This window comes from Canis aureus, chromosome 21 (assembly GCF_053574225.1).
Source record: "Canis aureus isolate CA01 chromosome 21, VMU_Caureus_v.1.0, whole genome shotgun sequence".
In the NCBI taxonomy this organism is placed as follows: domain Eukaryota; kingdom Metazoa; phylum Chordata; class Mammalia; order Carnivora; family Canidae; genus Canis; species Canis aureus.
Genome location: NC_135631.1, coordinates 9768398 through 9784224, shown reverse-complemented (window position 1 = coordinate 9784224; position 15827 = coordinate 9768398). Strand labels below are relative to the sequence as shown.

At 64.9% G+C, this 15827-nt stretch overlaps 1 long non-coding RNA gene across 1 annotated transcript; it reads right to left on the bottom strand.

Moving 5' to 3' along the window:
- Nucleotides 1-11820: 11820 nt before the first annotated feature.
- Nucleotides 11821-14460, bottom strand: LOC144292497 (uncharacterized). The gene is made up of 5 exons (XR_013359870.1): nucleotides 13101-14460; nucleotides 12891-13016; nucleotides 12693-12810; nucleotides 12489-12617; nucleotides 11821-12405 (listed from the first exon to the last, which is right to left on the bottom strand). It is a non-coding gene; the product is annotated as an uncharacterized LOC144292497 (long non-coding RNA).
- Between the last annotated feature and the right edge of the window lie 1367 nt (nucleotides 14461-15827).

Here is a 15827-nt window from a genome sequence, read left to right as displayed (position 1 = left end):
GGACCGGGCTGGGGTCCCCCGGAGGGGTGGTGTGGACCACGGGACCCCCTGGAACGTCAAGTCCCACAGGGGGCAGAGGGTGAGCTGGATTTCACTCGGGAAAGCAGGGCTTGGCCAACGTGGGAAGACAGGGGGCCGTGGGGGCGCCGCCAATCGAAACTCCCCGACCCTTGGCTCCTGGCCGTTTGCTCAGCCAACTTTGCAGATGAGACACTGTGTGCAGAGACCCAAGAAGATAATCCCCTGGGTCATTGACTCTAGGGCCTCCTCACTGTCCGACCGCCCGGCCCACTCCCCCACACCATTGCTTCACTGCCTCCCGGAGCCTCCTCGGCGGGGCCTGGGGACTGTGGCAACCCCGTGGCCCTGGCACTCCCACCTCGGAGGCACCCTTGCCCCCGCAGGTGGGAGGGGGAGGGCGGGAGGGTCTGTTTGGTTCCCTTCAGCCCCCACCACCCTCCCCACCACCTAATAGGACCCTTCAGGGGCTGAGGGCTCAGGCCATGGGGCTCCAGGCTCTCGGTGCATGGATATGCCGTGGGCAATCCGTGGGCCACAGAAGGGGGTCCGGACCCCAAGGGCACCGGACCTGGCGAGTCCTCAGGGCTGCCCACCTGGCAGGCAGGGGGGCCCAGAGGTGGGCAGTGCCACCCTAAGTCCTGGCCCTTGGTCCTCTGTCTTCGGGAGACCACGGTGGGGTCCACGTGGAGGGGCCTCTTTGTACCCCAACCTTGGGCTCCCTGCTGTCCCCTCAGGGGCAGGGGGCAGAGGTGGGGGCCGTCCCAGGAGCCCTCCCAGAGCAGGCGTAATTGTGGGAAATGCAAGCCACATGCCTCTGGTTCATTTACACTTAATTCAATACAATGAGCTTCCCGGGGCCTTTGATGTACCAGGACCTGCCGGCCTTTAGTGCTTTGTGGGCTGCGAAACAGGAAGCCACAGGGTTTCAGGGGCAGAGCCGTGGCGCCTCCTCCCCTCTGCAGCGGGCTGTCAGGGACCCCAGGGCCTGTCCCCTCCGAGGGGGAAGGGGAGGCCGTCCTGCACCAGGTGCTCGGGCCATGAGGGGGCCAACCGGCCAAGGCAAGGGCCTGGGTGGGTGCTCCTGCCCCTCCCATAGCAGAGGGCGCGGGAGGACCTCCTCCAGGAAGAGCAGGGACACCCCCAGGGGCAGGATGGGGAAGCAGATTCCAGGGCCGGGGTGACAGCCAAGTCAGGATCAGCTTCAGCTTGCCTCCCTGCCTCCCTGCCTCCCTGCCACCCAGGCGGCCTTCTGACCGGCCACCAAGCTGTGGGTAGGGGTCACACACATAAGAGCAGGGGCCAGCAGGCACGTGGCAGGGGACAGGCTCTGGAAATCATCGGGGGCAGGGGCCGCAGGGCCAGCTGCTCCCCCGAGGGCCTCTCCAGTGGGCCCTACCCATCCAGCCTCTGCCTGCGGACCCTCCCTCTAGGCAGGTGGGGATGGGGGCTTGCCAGCTCCCCGGAGGGTTTCCTGGAGGTGGCTCAGAGGAGGGCAGAGAGGTTGCGGAGAGGCTGCGGGCTGGGGTGGACACAGGCTGGGAGCACAGTGGGAGCAGAAGCACGGGGCTGCCTTGTGGGAGCCACACGGGAGCAAACGTCCAAGCACTTGGAGCCTGGGGTGACGCGTCCGGCTAGCCAAGACAAGCTGTCCCTGCTGGGGCTGCTGTGCGGGGGGGTGTCAGCGTCCTGCCGGGGACACAGTGAGACCAGGAACAGAGCCCAGATCCAGGATGCAAGCCCCGACCACGTGCGGCCAGTGTCCCCCAGGATCCCCCCCGGCCCCCTACCCACAAACAGGGAGCTGTGCAGGGTCTGGGGAGGGGACAGCTGTTTGCAGCTCCACATTCCACACTCAGGGTCAAGCATTTGGGGGAGGCTGTTTTTCTTAAAAAATGTCATTTGAAAATAAACACTGTCGCCGGCGCTTTTTCTGATTGCCCCGGATCCCCAGGGAGCAGTGGACAGCCAGCGCCTGGGGGTCCAGGTGGCCGGGGGTCTTCCAGCCACAGTGGCCTCTGATTTCCCTGAGCAGGACACACCATGGCCCTGGGGCCAGAGGCTCAGGAGTCTGAGCAGCCCAGTTGCCACCGGAGGCCCGCAAAATTGCAGCCTGGCTGGCTGGCAGGCCTACAAGGTGGCCTTCCTCCTGCAGGTGGCCCTGTCCCCAAGGCAGTACCAGGCCCAGGCCCAGCTGGATCTCATCCCCCATGTGTATCTGGGGGTGTCCAGGGATTCCCGGCCTGACCTCTCCCTGGTGGTGTTCCTGGGGCTCTGGGGGCCAAGGGGCCTCTTTCTTCCATCGCTGCTCTTTGCTTTGCAGTGAAGGGGCTGAGGGTCCCCGCACCCCTGGCCAGGCTGGGCATCTAAGGGCCTCCCTGTGCAGCCTCCGGCCCCGGCAACTCCCTACAGCCTGTGCTGAGGCAGCTGCACCCTGCCCCAGGGCTCGTCTGTGCCCGGGCCTCCCATGGCCACTGTGGGGGTGTCGATGTGGAGGGAGGGAGCTCTTTCCCACCTGCATATGGACCCCTGCTCCCACAGGCGGTTGGTTGCCTGACCTAAGGCAGCCTGAGAAGTGTCTAGAATCAGGGAGGAGGTTGTCCTGCCCATTCCACAAGCCCTTTCTCTTCCCCCGACCCCCGCTGACTTGGAGGCACACCCCTGCACCACTGCTGCTGGCTTGACCCCTGGGAAGGCGCTCTTTACGGTGGATACCGCAGCCCCCTGAGCCACACGGAGATGCCTGCCCTTGGCCCGAGGCTCAGCTGGACCCCCCAGCCCTGCACAGGGCGTGGGACTCGGGGAGCACCCCACCCTGCCGAGAAGAAGGGGTGGCAGGCTTGCAAGAGTGTCCCCTGCTCATCCTGTGCCTCAAGGGCCCTCGGGGCTGGGTCATCCTCAGAGAGCAAGGGTCTTCCTGCATGTGGGGCTCATGGGACAGCCGATCCCTGTCCCCACGTAGAACATGTGCACATCCCCCCTATGGTAAGGACAGGTCTGTGGTGGGGGAGCAGGCAGTAGGATGAGGCCCTCCCACCCCCCCAACCATGGTGACCCTCGGGTGAGACTCTGCAGGGAGGACCTGAAGGACCTGAAGTCTGTGAGGCCAGCAAGAGGCCACCTGCTCCCCCCCAGGGGAGGCACTGTGCACTTTTCCCCACTTGGTGTGTGCTGACCCTGACCCCCAGGCCCCCGGGGGGCCCAGCCCCACCAGCCTTGTTTGAGCTCCGAGGTCAGTGTCCTGGGACTTTGCCCGGGGGGTGCATCCCAGAGCCCACACACGAGGCCCCTCTCTGTCCTGCCCCTGCCCATCTCCGGGGCTGGGGGGTAGGTGGTGGGAAGTGGGATTGGACAGATGGGATGGCCCTCCTCTGCAGGCTCAGCTGGGGAAGCCTCTCACCTTCCAGAATGTTCTTCCTGCTTCTCTGAGCCTGCCCCATAGCCTGCCCCTCACACTCCAGGGCTGTCTTCTTGCTGGTGCACAACACCCACCTCCTGCCCCCGTGGATGGTGGGCGACTTGGCCTTGCAGGGCCTCTAGTCACCCTGCTATACCTGAACACACACAAGACATCAGTGGCGGTCACTGCATGGGGTCTGAGTCAGCATCCTGGACCCGAGCTCTGGGCGGCCCACTTGTGGCTGCAGGGGCTCAGGGGCTCCACCTCTCTGCCTCAGTCCCCCCATCTGCAGAATGTGGGTGTCGAGAGCAACCCCCTTCATGGGTCGTCCTGAGGAGAAGGTCCCACTGGGGTGAGGTGCCCGGGATCCGGGGCGAACAGGTGGCTGAGTGGACCACAGTTACCACCAGGAGGTCACTTTTATTCGAGATGTGTCTCTTTGAGTTCTCCTTGTGGTCACAGCCCCTATAGTTCTGGTGGAGGAGACCCCGAGGTCACCACATGCCGCCCTCCAGGCTGCTGGAGGCCAGAGTGCCCTGCTCACAGCCCCCTCACTTCTGGGGTGCCCCCCATCGGGAGTGACCGGAAACCAGGAGGTATAGAGGACTCTGGCTGGGCCCAATGGCTGCTCCCCCGGGGTCTGGCCGGCTTCTCCTCCTCCCTGGATGGTGGTCAGCTCAGTGTTAATATAAAACAGAGGGGGAATGTGTATGTGGTGGACAGCAGGGGTGAGGGGCCAGAGGAGCAGAGGGAAACAACATGCCAGCTCAGCATTTGCACCCAAACTGGCCAGCAGGTGGGCAGCCCCTGTCTCCCAGGAGTGGGGCCCACAGGGCCGAGGGTCAACTGGAAGGCCTTTCCAGAGGAACACTCTCTCTGGGACTTTTCGTGCTGCCCCTGAAGGCCTGTCCTGCCTTCGACCCCCTCTTTGTTTTCTCCCTGCGAGCAGGGCTCTGGGGGAAGCAGCGGGCTGTGCAGCCCCTCCCCACCGCTCCCTGTGGCTTGACCTGGGGGGAGGCAGGGCTCACAAGTCTTCTTGAGATGCACGCCTGCCCCCAGAGTCATGGGAACCCTGGCCATCCGTGGAGACCCTGCTGCCACCTTGGAAGTGACGGGCCATTTGCTGTTGGCCGTGATGGATTGGGCCGCCCTCTCTGGAGCACGGCAGAGCCTGGAGAGCCCCCGCTGGCCGGAAATGTGGGGCACCCTCTCTGACACGCCCTATGAGCACAAACGGGGTGGCTGAGGGGGCTCCTGGAGTCAACTGGGGCCTGTGGGAAAGGTCAGAACAGACATGTACCTGCCTGTGCGCCTCCTTGAGCGCGTGGCTGTGGAGCCAGGCCGGAAAGGAGGGCGCACCAGGGCGGTGGTGCCAGCAGGAATTGGGGACCACAGGCCAGTGTTTGCAGATGGGCCGGGGGCGTGTGCAGGGGAAGTCAGGGCCGGGGGAAGCCTGGAGCCTGCATGGGGCCCAAGCCAGAAGGAGTGTGCGTCTGGAGCACGTTCTTGGGTGACAGCTCCATGAAGGATGGTGGGGGAGCGGGGAGGTCTGGGGCCGTCCCCGACCCATGGGATTGCTCTGGGCTGGGCGGCCACGGCCCTCCAGCCAGCCTCTTCCCACCCGACCCTGGGGAGGACCTGGCCAGGCCCAAATGTGGAATCCCACCCGCTCGGCCAGGCCCAGCACCCAGCTCAGAACAGGAAGTCTGGGGGCCCCTTGGGCCGCCCCCATCATGCCCACGGTGGCCCGGGGTGGGCAGGCGTGGGACGTCTGAAGTTGCATTTCCTCCGGATCCCGTCCAGATGTCCTTCCCTTCCCACCCAGCCCCCACAGTCCCCTCCACCCTTCTCCCCACAAGCATTTGCCCGTGACATGCATATAATGTAAGCTCTTAATCCTATTGTTCCAGCCTCCCTCCCATGTCTACCAACCTCTTTCCGCCCGTCACTGACATCCCTGAGCTGTCTTCAGCTGGCAGCCCCTTGGGCAGGGGCCATGCCCACCCAAATCACAGGACCCATGAAATTTGGCCTTAATTAGGTTGTCTCATGACGGGATCCCACATGTGGGAGGCCAACGTTCTGGGACCCTCTCAGGAAGGGGGGTGCCAAGCCTGTCCCCCCTCCCCCAATAGACCCAGTAGGGCTGCTGAGTATAGGGGCACTGGCATGCGGCCGTCACCCACCCTTCCTCCTGGAGCTCTGTGCCCAGGGGAGGGGGGCACCGGATAGTAGCCCGCTAGGGGAGCCTGAGGCAGCAGGCCTGACCTTGACCCTGGGCTGCCCCTAGGCCCCCTCTGGCTCTGTGCCCACTGTGAAAACAGTAGCTTTATCTCTGCCGCCTCCCGAACTGCAAACAGCCACGTGTCCCTTGGGGGCCACTCTTGGCACACATGCCCTCTGCCCCACGTCCTAGGGTAAGGTCATTCACCCTCGGATGGGGGGCAATGGGGACCAATGGGGACCGTTGCCTGCAAGCCTGTGACAACCTCATGGCCCTGGGGCGGGGGGCAGATCAGGCTGCAGCTCTGACTAATGGGGCCACCCGTCATCGTGGTGAGCGAGCAGGCTCTAGAGAGACCAGCAGACTCTGGGCTCTGGGGGCTGGGCTCCGGAGCAGTGCAGCCCGGAGCATGACAGCCACAAGGGACCCTCCTTCGTCACCCCCCTTACTTGGTGACAGAGCTTAATGAACAGGAAGCTAGCAGTGGAAAACAGAGCAAAGGGCAGGGACCCTCCCCCCTTTCTCCCCTGCCCTCCCGCCCGCTTTCCCCACCCTCCAGTGCATAGACACCCAAGTTCTCTGGGGGCGCCCTGATGGTCGCCATGCCCTCTGGGGTAGCCTCCTGCCCCCAGACCCTCCCTGCTATTCCAAGCCAACTCATCCCATATGGGCCCCAGAAATCTCTTGGAAAGGGCTGTGAGCTCAGGGTGACCACAACTTAAAAGCCGAACCCCCAGCAGGCAATGTGGCAGCTTGGCCACAGGGGTGGGGGGAACATCCTCCCCAGAGGGCCCTGACGCCAGTGGGGAGCACTTGCTGACCGTTAGGGAGCCCCCCAGTCCCTCAGCCCAATCTCACCAGGCCTACCAGAGGCGGGGGTCCCTTACCAAGGGGAGGCTGAGAGGCCCTCCTGTGTCCCCATCACATGCACTGCTTCTGGGAAGCAAGGGTCTTGGGTCACATCCTGCCCTGGCCTTATCCCAGACCTCCCACCACCCTCCTGGAGATAGGGTCTGGGGGGTTCTGGCTGCAGGGGCCAGGTCAGCTTGGGAGGAGACCCCAAATGGGATGACCTGGCAGGAAATGCCCCTGCTCCCAGGGGTGCCACCGGGCTGGGTGGGCAGGGCTGTCGCCATGTGGCTCTCCTGGTCCTCCCCGCTGACCAGTGGCCCATAATCCCAGCATGGCTGTCAGCCAGAGCTTGGGGGCAGGAAGGAGAGCCCCTGTGCTCTTCTGAGGCCTAAGGGGCTGGTGTATGTTCGGAGAGACCCCCTGGAGCCCCCTCCAGAACTCTCAGCTTGAGACCCATCCCAGAGGCTATGTTGTGGCCCCCACCAAAGCCACAGGCCTGTGCCCCGGGGCCTCCAGGCCTTTCCTGGAGGTACGGGGAGGTGGAGGCCAGGCCCACAGCCCCCATGCTTTTTGGTGGGGATGTGGGGGGCTTGCGGGTGGGTAGGGGAGCAGGCAGTGCCAGGACACCATGGCACGGCCTCCACCCCCAGACCCCAGAACAGTGGGCTAGTGTGTGGGCCGGGGGTGGGGCGCGGGGTGGAGGCCGGGCAGGTCCGTCCTGCTCCATAAACCCCGAAGGACGCTGTTGACACAGGGGTGATGTCACTGCCGACCAATTGGGAGCCCGTCGGGGGCTCTGTGTGTGCTGCTCTGCGTGCCGTGGGCCCCGCCACGCACGGGGCGTGATCTGAAAGCCACCTGAATAAACCCAAGGGGCCCCTGCTTTCCCCCTGGGCCCCGTCTCCTGCACGTCCCACCCAACCCACCGCCTGTACAGGAAAGACAGGGGCAAGGAGGGGCAGGCAGGGAAGGGAGGAGGCCTTGTGCCTGGGCCGAGCTCTCTCACTGACATGTGGCCCCCACCGTCCCGGCCCCCCACCTCTGAACCCCAGAGTCACGCCTGGATGCTCCATGGCCTCTGGTGACCAGGGCTCCCTGCAGCCCTGCCTGACACCCTCCGGAGCAGCTCTGCGCCCCGTGTCAGGGCTCCGTCAGGGCAAGTGGCCGTTTGTCCCAGGGCCCTGACCCTCTGTCCTATCCCTTCCATCTTTGACTCCAGAAAGTCCTTCCTTCTCCCCTCCCTGTGGGCTGCAGACCAGACCCCCACCCCCATCGCCCCCACCCTCAAAACCCAGAGGGGCCTGTCTCCCTGTGCTGGGCTCAGGTGAATGCTTTGTCGGCCTCTGGCCCCATCGCCCTCGCCCCTCCTTGGGCCTTCCCCCCACCCCGAGCCTCCAATCCCCCCAGCAGAGTGTGGGACCCCCAGGGGGCTGCCCAGCGCCCCCTCCAGCTCTCGGCTATGCCCCCACAGCAGCCCCTGGGGCCCCAGGGACAGGTGTCCAATGGGCCTTGACACGTGCTAGCAAGCCCAAGCTCCGGGCAGGAGCAGGGACAGCCCCCTGCCCCCCGCGCTTGGCGCCCATGTCTGTTTACCGGTCCAGCCCCAGGCCCACGCCGCCCCCCGAGGCCCCGGCTGCCCGCCTGTGTCCGGCCAGGTGTTCGATGATGGAGCACGGGCTCCTGGGAGGACAAGGGGCTCGCTGTCTGCTTTATGCAAGCACAGTGCTGACAAGGAGCAGAATATCCACAGTGACCACTTCCAGGAAGTGGCTCGGGGCTGTGGGGGCCGCCAAGGAGCAGGCCCCTTCCCAGCAAGCCGGCCTGCAGGTGGGCTTCCAGGAAGGGGCCCCCGCGGGTTCCCCTCACCCCTGGAAAAGGGCCAGTCGTGTCACCAGGTGCAGGCTGGGGAGAGGTGCAGAGAAGGGAAGGAAGGAGTCCACGAGGGAGAGAAGGCGAGGCAGGGGCAGCCTGGGGTGGAGACTGCAGCCCCCGGGGAGGCCACGCTGGCCATGCTGCTCCTTCCAGAACCTTCCGTCCCCCTCTGTGGGTCACACCACCTCTGCTGGGGCCCTTGGCTATCGGGGGCCTTCCCGAGTACATGCTCGCACATGCAGGAGGGTAGCGGCGCGTGGGCGGAAGGACACTGATCGGATCAGGTCCCCGGGATGACTGGTGGCGGTGCCTCCCGCCCCTTGCTGGTGGGGGCCGCGTGGGGCCTCCGGCCAGGACCCCCTGCCCCTCTTCTGTGCTCTCAGATGCCACCCCAGCTCTGGGAAGAGGGAAACCGTTTGTCTTCCCTGGAGCCTGGGGTGGGAGCCCGGGAGCCACTCTCGGCTGGCCCAACCCTGTGTTGTTTTTGGTGTTTTTTTTCAGGCTTCCCAGGGTGTATTGTAGTGAGACCCCAAATGTCATGTTAGGCCTGCTCAAGAGTTCATTTCCTTTGTATTGTTGGAATTGTTTCTGCCCCCATTCACTGGTATGACAAGTGTCTTGACTCCACCCCGCCCCCCAGCTGTCCGTAATCCCTGCCTGAAAGTGGGCTCTTGGGTCATTAAATCCGTGCAGAGACACAAGCCCACACAAAGGCAGAGGACACACACAGCCGGGCTCAGATGTCCACCCTCCAGGGACACTGGCCCCCACATGGGGCCAGGCCACACAAAAGCCAGCAGACCCCACAGGGCGCCCCAAACAGGACAGGGCCCACATCCATGCCTGTGGCGCCCCAAGCAGAGGCTCCCTCAGGGCCACACGGCTGGACCGTGGACACACGCAGCCCATGACAGGGCGGCCGTTTGGGCTGCAGCACCCAAGAGCACACAGCTGGTGCCCGAGCCCATGCACACGGGGCTGCCCAGGACACAAGAGACGTACAGACGCACAGACACATGCTTGTGGACACGGGGACGTGAGTCTCAGGGACACACGAGACACACACTTGTTGAGTGTTGTGCCCTCTAAGCTGGACGATTTGCTTGGTTGGGGGAGAGTCCAGGTTGAAGACCCCCCTCAGCTCCTGGACTGGAGTTTCGATTGGAGCCGGGGTGGGGGCGTCTAGTGGGGGTGGAGGGCTGGTTGGAGTCCTAGGCGCAATCTTCCCCAGACCTCCCCACACCTCTGCGGTGGCCCCCACCCCCACTGTGCCCGAGCTGGGGAGGAGGGGGAGTGAAATCCAAGCCCCTGTTTGCTGGAGACACTTAACTCAGCGCAGGGGCATTTTGAAAGCGCCTCTGGGTGGCGGGGGCGCCAGGAGCCTGTCTGACAGCCTCTTGGAGCCCCTTCTCTAAAAAGCAGGAAATCGGGTTGGGCCAAAGGTAAACACATTCCGACCTGGCTGTCCCTGCTCCATGGAGGGGCTCTGTGGGGCGGGGGCCGCCACCGCTGTGTCCCTAGTTCGGGCGAGGCAAGGCGGGGGCTCATGACCTGTTTGCAGAGCCTGGGCCTGTGGCTCCAGCCCCAGCCGCTTCAGGCTGGCCCTCGGGGACAGGAGACAGGTTGCCCTCACCCCTCCTGCACCCCCGGCCCCAGGGCCCTCCCCACACTACATTCCCTCCTGCTTGGGAGGCCCCAGAGCCACCAAGGAGCAGAGGAGAAGTGTGCACTCAGAGACTCAGAGGGGACAGGGGGCATGGGCACAACCATGGGCAGACCTGGGGGGACAGTCGACCTCGGCCCGAGGGGCCCCCCAGCTGGGTGTGGAGGGGACGACCCCACCCTCCTGCATTCCAGACCAGTAGACCTCAGGGCCCCAGGTCAGGGTTGAAGTGTGGCTGTGACTCACACCCCAGGTGTCAGAACAAGGCCACAGTACCCAAAGCCCTGGCCCCTGGCTCTGGGGGCCCAAAGGATTGCCCATTCATTGCAGGGACTGATGATTCCCGGGCTCTCCAGAGCATCCCTCTGCTTTCTCCCAAACCTGGGGCCCCTACAGCACCTGCGATGGCCACACCACTGTCCCCTCACAGCCCCAGGAAGCTGGCCCAGGTGACCAAGGCCAGGGACAGATGTTTGTGACAAAGGCAGTTGATAGACCCAACATTACAACTAAGGGCCGGGGGTCTGGAGATGGACATAGCCCGTCCCTGAGTGGTGCTCTGGACCCTGGCACGACTTGGGTGGGTGGCAGAGGTGCTTGGGAGAGACCCGAGGGCCCCACTCCTTGTCCCCAGCATGGGTCTGGTGGGAAGGGCGTGGGTCCCAGAGGGGAGCCCAGACACATGATTGCAGTGGGGAATCCATGGAGGTCAGCTTGTGGGGGCGGCACAGTGCTGGGTGCCCAGAGTCCAGGCAGCCCCGTAGAGGCCCCGGCATGGAGGCAGTGTTCTCGGGCCTTTGCCATCTGGGCTTCATCAGCTGGCAAGGGAATCGGCCAAGGACCCCAACCTCATTTCCAAAAGCTGCTACCTCACGCTCGCGGTGACTGCACCATCAGAGGCAGAGGGCTATGGGCCTGGGGGTCCCTGACCCAGCTGCCGTATGGCATGAGGACCGATACCAACCCCAAGCTCAAGGGGGTCTGTGCTTGAAAACCAGGCACAAACCCAAGGCTGGACACCAGCAGGACGCATCCCGTCGCCTGTCCCTCTCCCCTTCTCCGCCGCCCCAGTCCGGCCCGGGGCAGCTGCTAGGGCCAGTCCTGTGGATGAGAGTGGACGGCCCTCCCGCGTGGCAAGCCCACCCTCCTAGGATGATTCTACACGTGACTCTCCTGCTGGTCCCAGGATCTGGGACAGGGGCTTGGGGGGCTCGAAGGGCCCAGGGGTGTTATCCCTGAGGTAGGTCATGTGGCAGGACAGCATGTAGGGGGACTCGGTGTTGTCTGGCTTCATGCCCATTGCTGAGAACTCCCTTGGCCACTCCACCACCCCCTCCCTGCAGGGGCCTTGGCCCCACAGACCCCTCCCTGGGCTCCACCCCATGTCTCCTTCCCTGTCACCCCACCCCCAGGCCCCTCCCCATGTCAAATGCCCTCCCTGCCCACCCTCCTCATCCACCCCGACCCCACCCCACCCCACCCCACCCCCGGAATCCTCCTTGGCCATAGGCTTCCTGGCCCCGTGTGCCTCCCCCACGCCACCTCCCCTCCTGTGTGTGTACCTCACCTCATCCCCGTGCCCCTCCCCTCTGTCCCCGTGCCCCTCACCTCATCCCCACGCCCCTCACCTCATCCCTGTGCCCCTCCCATTCTCTCTGCCCCCTCATCTGCCCTGTTCCCTTATGTCTTTTTCATGTTCTCCATCCAGTGGCCCCCCCACGCCCATCCCCCCCCCCCCCCCCCCCCCCCCGCCCAGGCAAACAGCTCGGATTCCAGAGTCCCTGAGACAAATTGCTGTAACTGTGTTTATTGATGAGTCCAGGGCTCCTGGTGAAGCCCTGGTGGGGAGGGGCACAGAGCGAGTCATGCTACAATGGAATGCTTCAAGGTCTGCTCGGTGTTAGGAGCTTCCAGACTAGGCAAGGGGGGGTGGGGCCTCACGCGCTCAGCCGCACCCGGGCACCCCCACACAGAGATGGACGGAAGGTGGGTGCCGGGCGCTGCGGGCCACAGGAGGCCAGGTGCACTCAGCAGCTTGCTTGCACACACGCTCGGGAACTCAAGGCCAGATCCAAGACTCCAAACCAGTGCAAACGACTTAGTGCAAATTAAATTCAGGAGGGACGGGGAAACAGAGTCATGGGGGCTTTAAGTCTCCCGAGCAAAAAGGAAAGGAAAGAAAGGAAATGAGAGAACATAGGAAAGGAAGAAGAGAAAGAGGGCGAGGGGCGTGGGGCGTGGCGGCTGGTGGTCGCCTGGCCATGGCAGGGTGGCCACGGGGATGACATTGCCAGGAGGGGTGGGTGGCGGCTGCCACGGGGGCTGCTCGCTGCCGAAGGTGTTGTGGTCAGGTTGCTCTCGTTCCTTTTGCGTCACCTGCAGAGAACGACAGGACACATGAGTGGGGAGCCAGGCAGAGTAGCCAGGGAAGCTTCTGGAAGGAGGGTACCCATGCTCACCTTCCAGAGCCGATTCCTGAGTCAAGTAGTGTAGTGGTTCCAGAATGCAGCATCTTCTTGCGTCAGAGCTAGAAGGACTTGAAGAAGTCCGGTTTCCAAGGCCCAGGCATGAGCTGGGTAGCACCATTTCTACGGGGCGGGAGAGCATGAGTGCTGGCCCCCCAGCCCGCACCCACTCCCTGTGGGTGGCCGGGGCCTCCTCACCTTGTCAGTTTGAGGGTTATAGGGGTCCAGAGAGCAGCAGTGTGTTGACTCCTTCAGGAACGCAAAGGAACGAGAGCCGTGGCTGTTCTGACTCCCCGCGGTGCCAGCCTAGAATGTTCTGTGGAAGGAATAGCGCTCGTGAGTGATGCTTCAGGGGGTGGTTGGCCCAGAGGGGCTGTGTCCCACATCTGCACTTACCAGGAAGGCCGGACGGCATCACGTCTGTCCTCACCGTCACACCGGACCATGTCCTATCCCTCTGAGCGCAGCCTCGCGCCCGGCCTTCGGTGGCTGGCGGGCTCACCACCCGAACTGGAGACCTGGCTGTGGGCAAGTGGAAAAGGAGCTGGTTGGGGGGGCAGAGAGCTGGGGTGGGGTGTCAGGAGCGCTGGCGGGCTGGGCACTCACCCTCATCTCCAGTCCGAGCCCAGAGGCACCGATCCCTGCTCCGTCGACGCCCGCAGAGGCCCGCCTTGGCCCGGGCTCTGGAGGCCAGTGCCTCCCCTGGCTCGCCGCCAGGCTCCTGCTCTTCGCCCCTGCCTGCGCCCCGACCCCCCGCCAGAGGTCTCACTCACCCCGCCCCACACTCCTCGCCTAGTCTGGTCTCGCCTGTGCCCTTGACTCCCCTGGACGCTGTCCTGTCCGTCACGCCAGACCCAGGGGCTGAGCGGTGAGGGCATACAGTGTCACCGAGTGCACTGTGGGCCCTCTCCGCGCCCGCCCCTGGGCCGCAGTGCCACGTGGGAACGGCCACCCGCAGGCCGGGCCCACGGCAGCCTCCTCGCTGCAGAAATCTCTCCAGAGCCCGATCCTGTGGCCGCCGCTCCCTCCGGGTGACACCCTGCTGCGGGCCGCCCCGCGCACTGCTCCTTCGTTCCTGCTCTCCAGCCCTCGAAGCTCCAGCACTGGCCTTGGGAGGCCTGAGCCGGAGCCGCTCCTGTACCTGCTACTAAATGAATTTCGGTGGGTGAGATGTGGTGGCGGCTGGGGACCCTGTTATGTCCTGAGTCCCCACCTCCTCCTGTCCGACCCGGGCCTGGTGCCCCCGCACATGCTGGATCCCCACGGCCACCTGTCACCTCCATAGAGGCGGTCGCCTCAGCACCTTCCTCGCTGGCAGCCCTGCCTCGTCTCCTGCCCACCCTCCTGAAATACTCTTTCTACCTGGGAAGGACCCCCAGCTCCCCAGCCCCCACTGTCTCAGCTCCCCCTGAGACGATGTCACCTGTCCTGACCGCCCTCCTTCGTCCTGCCGCTCTGCCGGGAGGCCAGCCGCTTCTCCTCGCTGGTCCTTGCTCCCTGCCACCTCCTTCTGCAGAAGGCCAGCAGAGCAAGGCCCAGGGAGGGGAGGGGACTCACCTGGCCGACAGGCAGCTGTCCTCACTTGCTTGCGGCTGCCAGCTGCAGCCCACCACCCAGGTCCCGGGTGAACCCCTCTTCGGCTCCCCTTGTCCACCAGCCGCCACGTCCTGAAACCAAAAACTGACCGGGATGAATGCCTGGCTCCCCCCTCTTTCCTCTACACCCCCAGCTTGGGCCCGCCACACGTCATGCCGATGTGACCCAGACTCCCAGACACCCGGGCCCCCATGCCACTCGCCCGCCAGGTGCCTGCCAGCCCGGCCCAAGCCACCCTCTACCCTCTGCCACTCCTGCCAGACTCCAGATTTCCAAGGTGATCCTTGGCCCACTCAAGCTTCCCTGCACCCTGTCCCCATCTTCCCCTGGTTGCCCCCGGTACCCCACGCTTCCCTGGTTACCCCTCGGCTCCCCCGCTTCCCCAGTTTCCCCAGTTTCCCCCGAACCCCCCACCCCACCCCTCCCACCACCCCCTCCCGCACCCTGCTCTGCGGCCCTAGCCCGGGCTTTTTCTAACTGGGGTGGCCCCGCCCAGAATTCCCGCCCCTGCCCTGCCAGCCAATCGTTGCAGGGACCGTGTTCGGGGCCACCGCAAAGCCCACCTCCGCCCCAGCCCGGTCCAGCGCACGTTCCTCACCCGTCCCAGAATCCACCAAAGACGGCATTCTGCACACCCCTGCGTTGGCGTCCTGCAGACAGGGCCTGGCATTGTCCCCACACGTCCCCCTCCCCTCGGGTGGGAGCAGGCGGGTCCCCTCAGGGCAGACCACGCACACGGCCACACGCCCAGACTGCGCAGGGAGCGCGCTCTGCTCCCAGTGGGAGTTCTGGCGGGGGGCTCCTGATGCTGGCGCGGGACTTGGAGCTCCCCTGTGCCACCACCATAGCTGAGACCCCACACTCACCCCAGGGCCCCGGGAGTCCACGGGGAGCCGTCATGTGGGGGGTGAGGGCCACGGGAAGCACCCAGGGGTCTCGGTGGGGAGGGTGCATGGCTGAGCTCCGACTCCAGCACCATCTAGTTGACAGTGGCTGTTGGGACCAGAGCGGCTTCCACAGGGCAGGCTTCCCACTGCGGTTGGGGTGCTCTAGGTCCCCTGACCACCGCGTTCTGATCACCCGCACAAACCGCGCCCTCTGGGTTCCGCGACTCACAGGCGCGCTCTGGTGACAGGCGCCCCGTGCACCGCTTGCCCCGGGCGCCGCTGGCTCAGGAGCCAGAGACCTGAGAGCTACAAGATACCCGAGGCTATCCTTGGCTAATCTATCCCTGGGGTGACCCCTCAGCCTTACTAGGGGGGATCCGGGCCCCGCAGTCCACGGGGTTCGCCCACCAAGTCTAGGGTGTTGGCACCATGGGGAGAGCCCACATAGGCAAGGGAGCTGGAGTCACCACACCTCAGAGGTCCCCTGGCAGACTCTGCTCCTTGGACACCACTGTAAAGTGCCAGGTGCTCCCACCAACCCCGACACCCCAGCCTTCCTCATGGCGGAACCCCCAGATTTACTGTGGGACAAACCTAGACTTTGCCGCGGGTGGACTCCCGAGGTAGGATGGGGCGGACCGCCACAGTGGCCAGAAACAGACCCCAGCCCTGGCCACCTCCGGGCAGAGGTGAGTCCGCACTGCCACCTCGCGGTTACTGTGGTCCGCACACTGCGACGGACTCGGCGGTTCAGGGGCGTGCGAGGGACTCCAATCTGGCTCAAGACAAAGCAAGATAGCCCCGAAATCCTCCTGCGCACGACTGGGCAGCACCTAGGACCCTGTGCTGC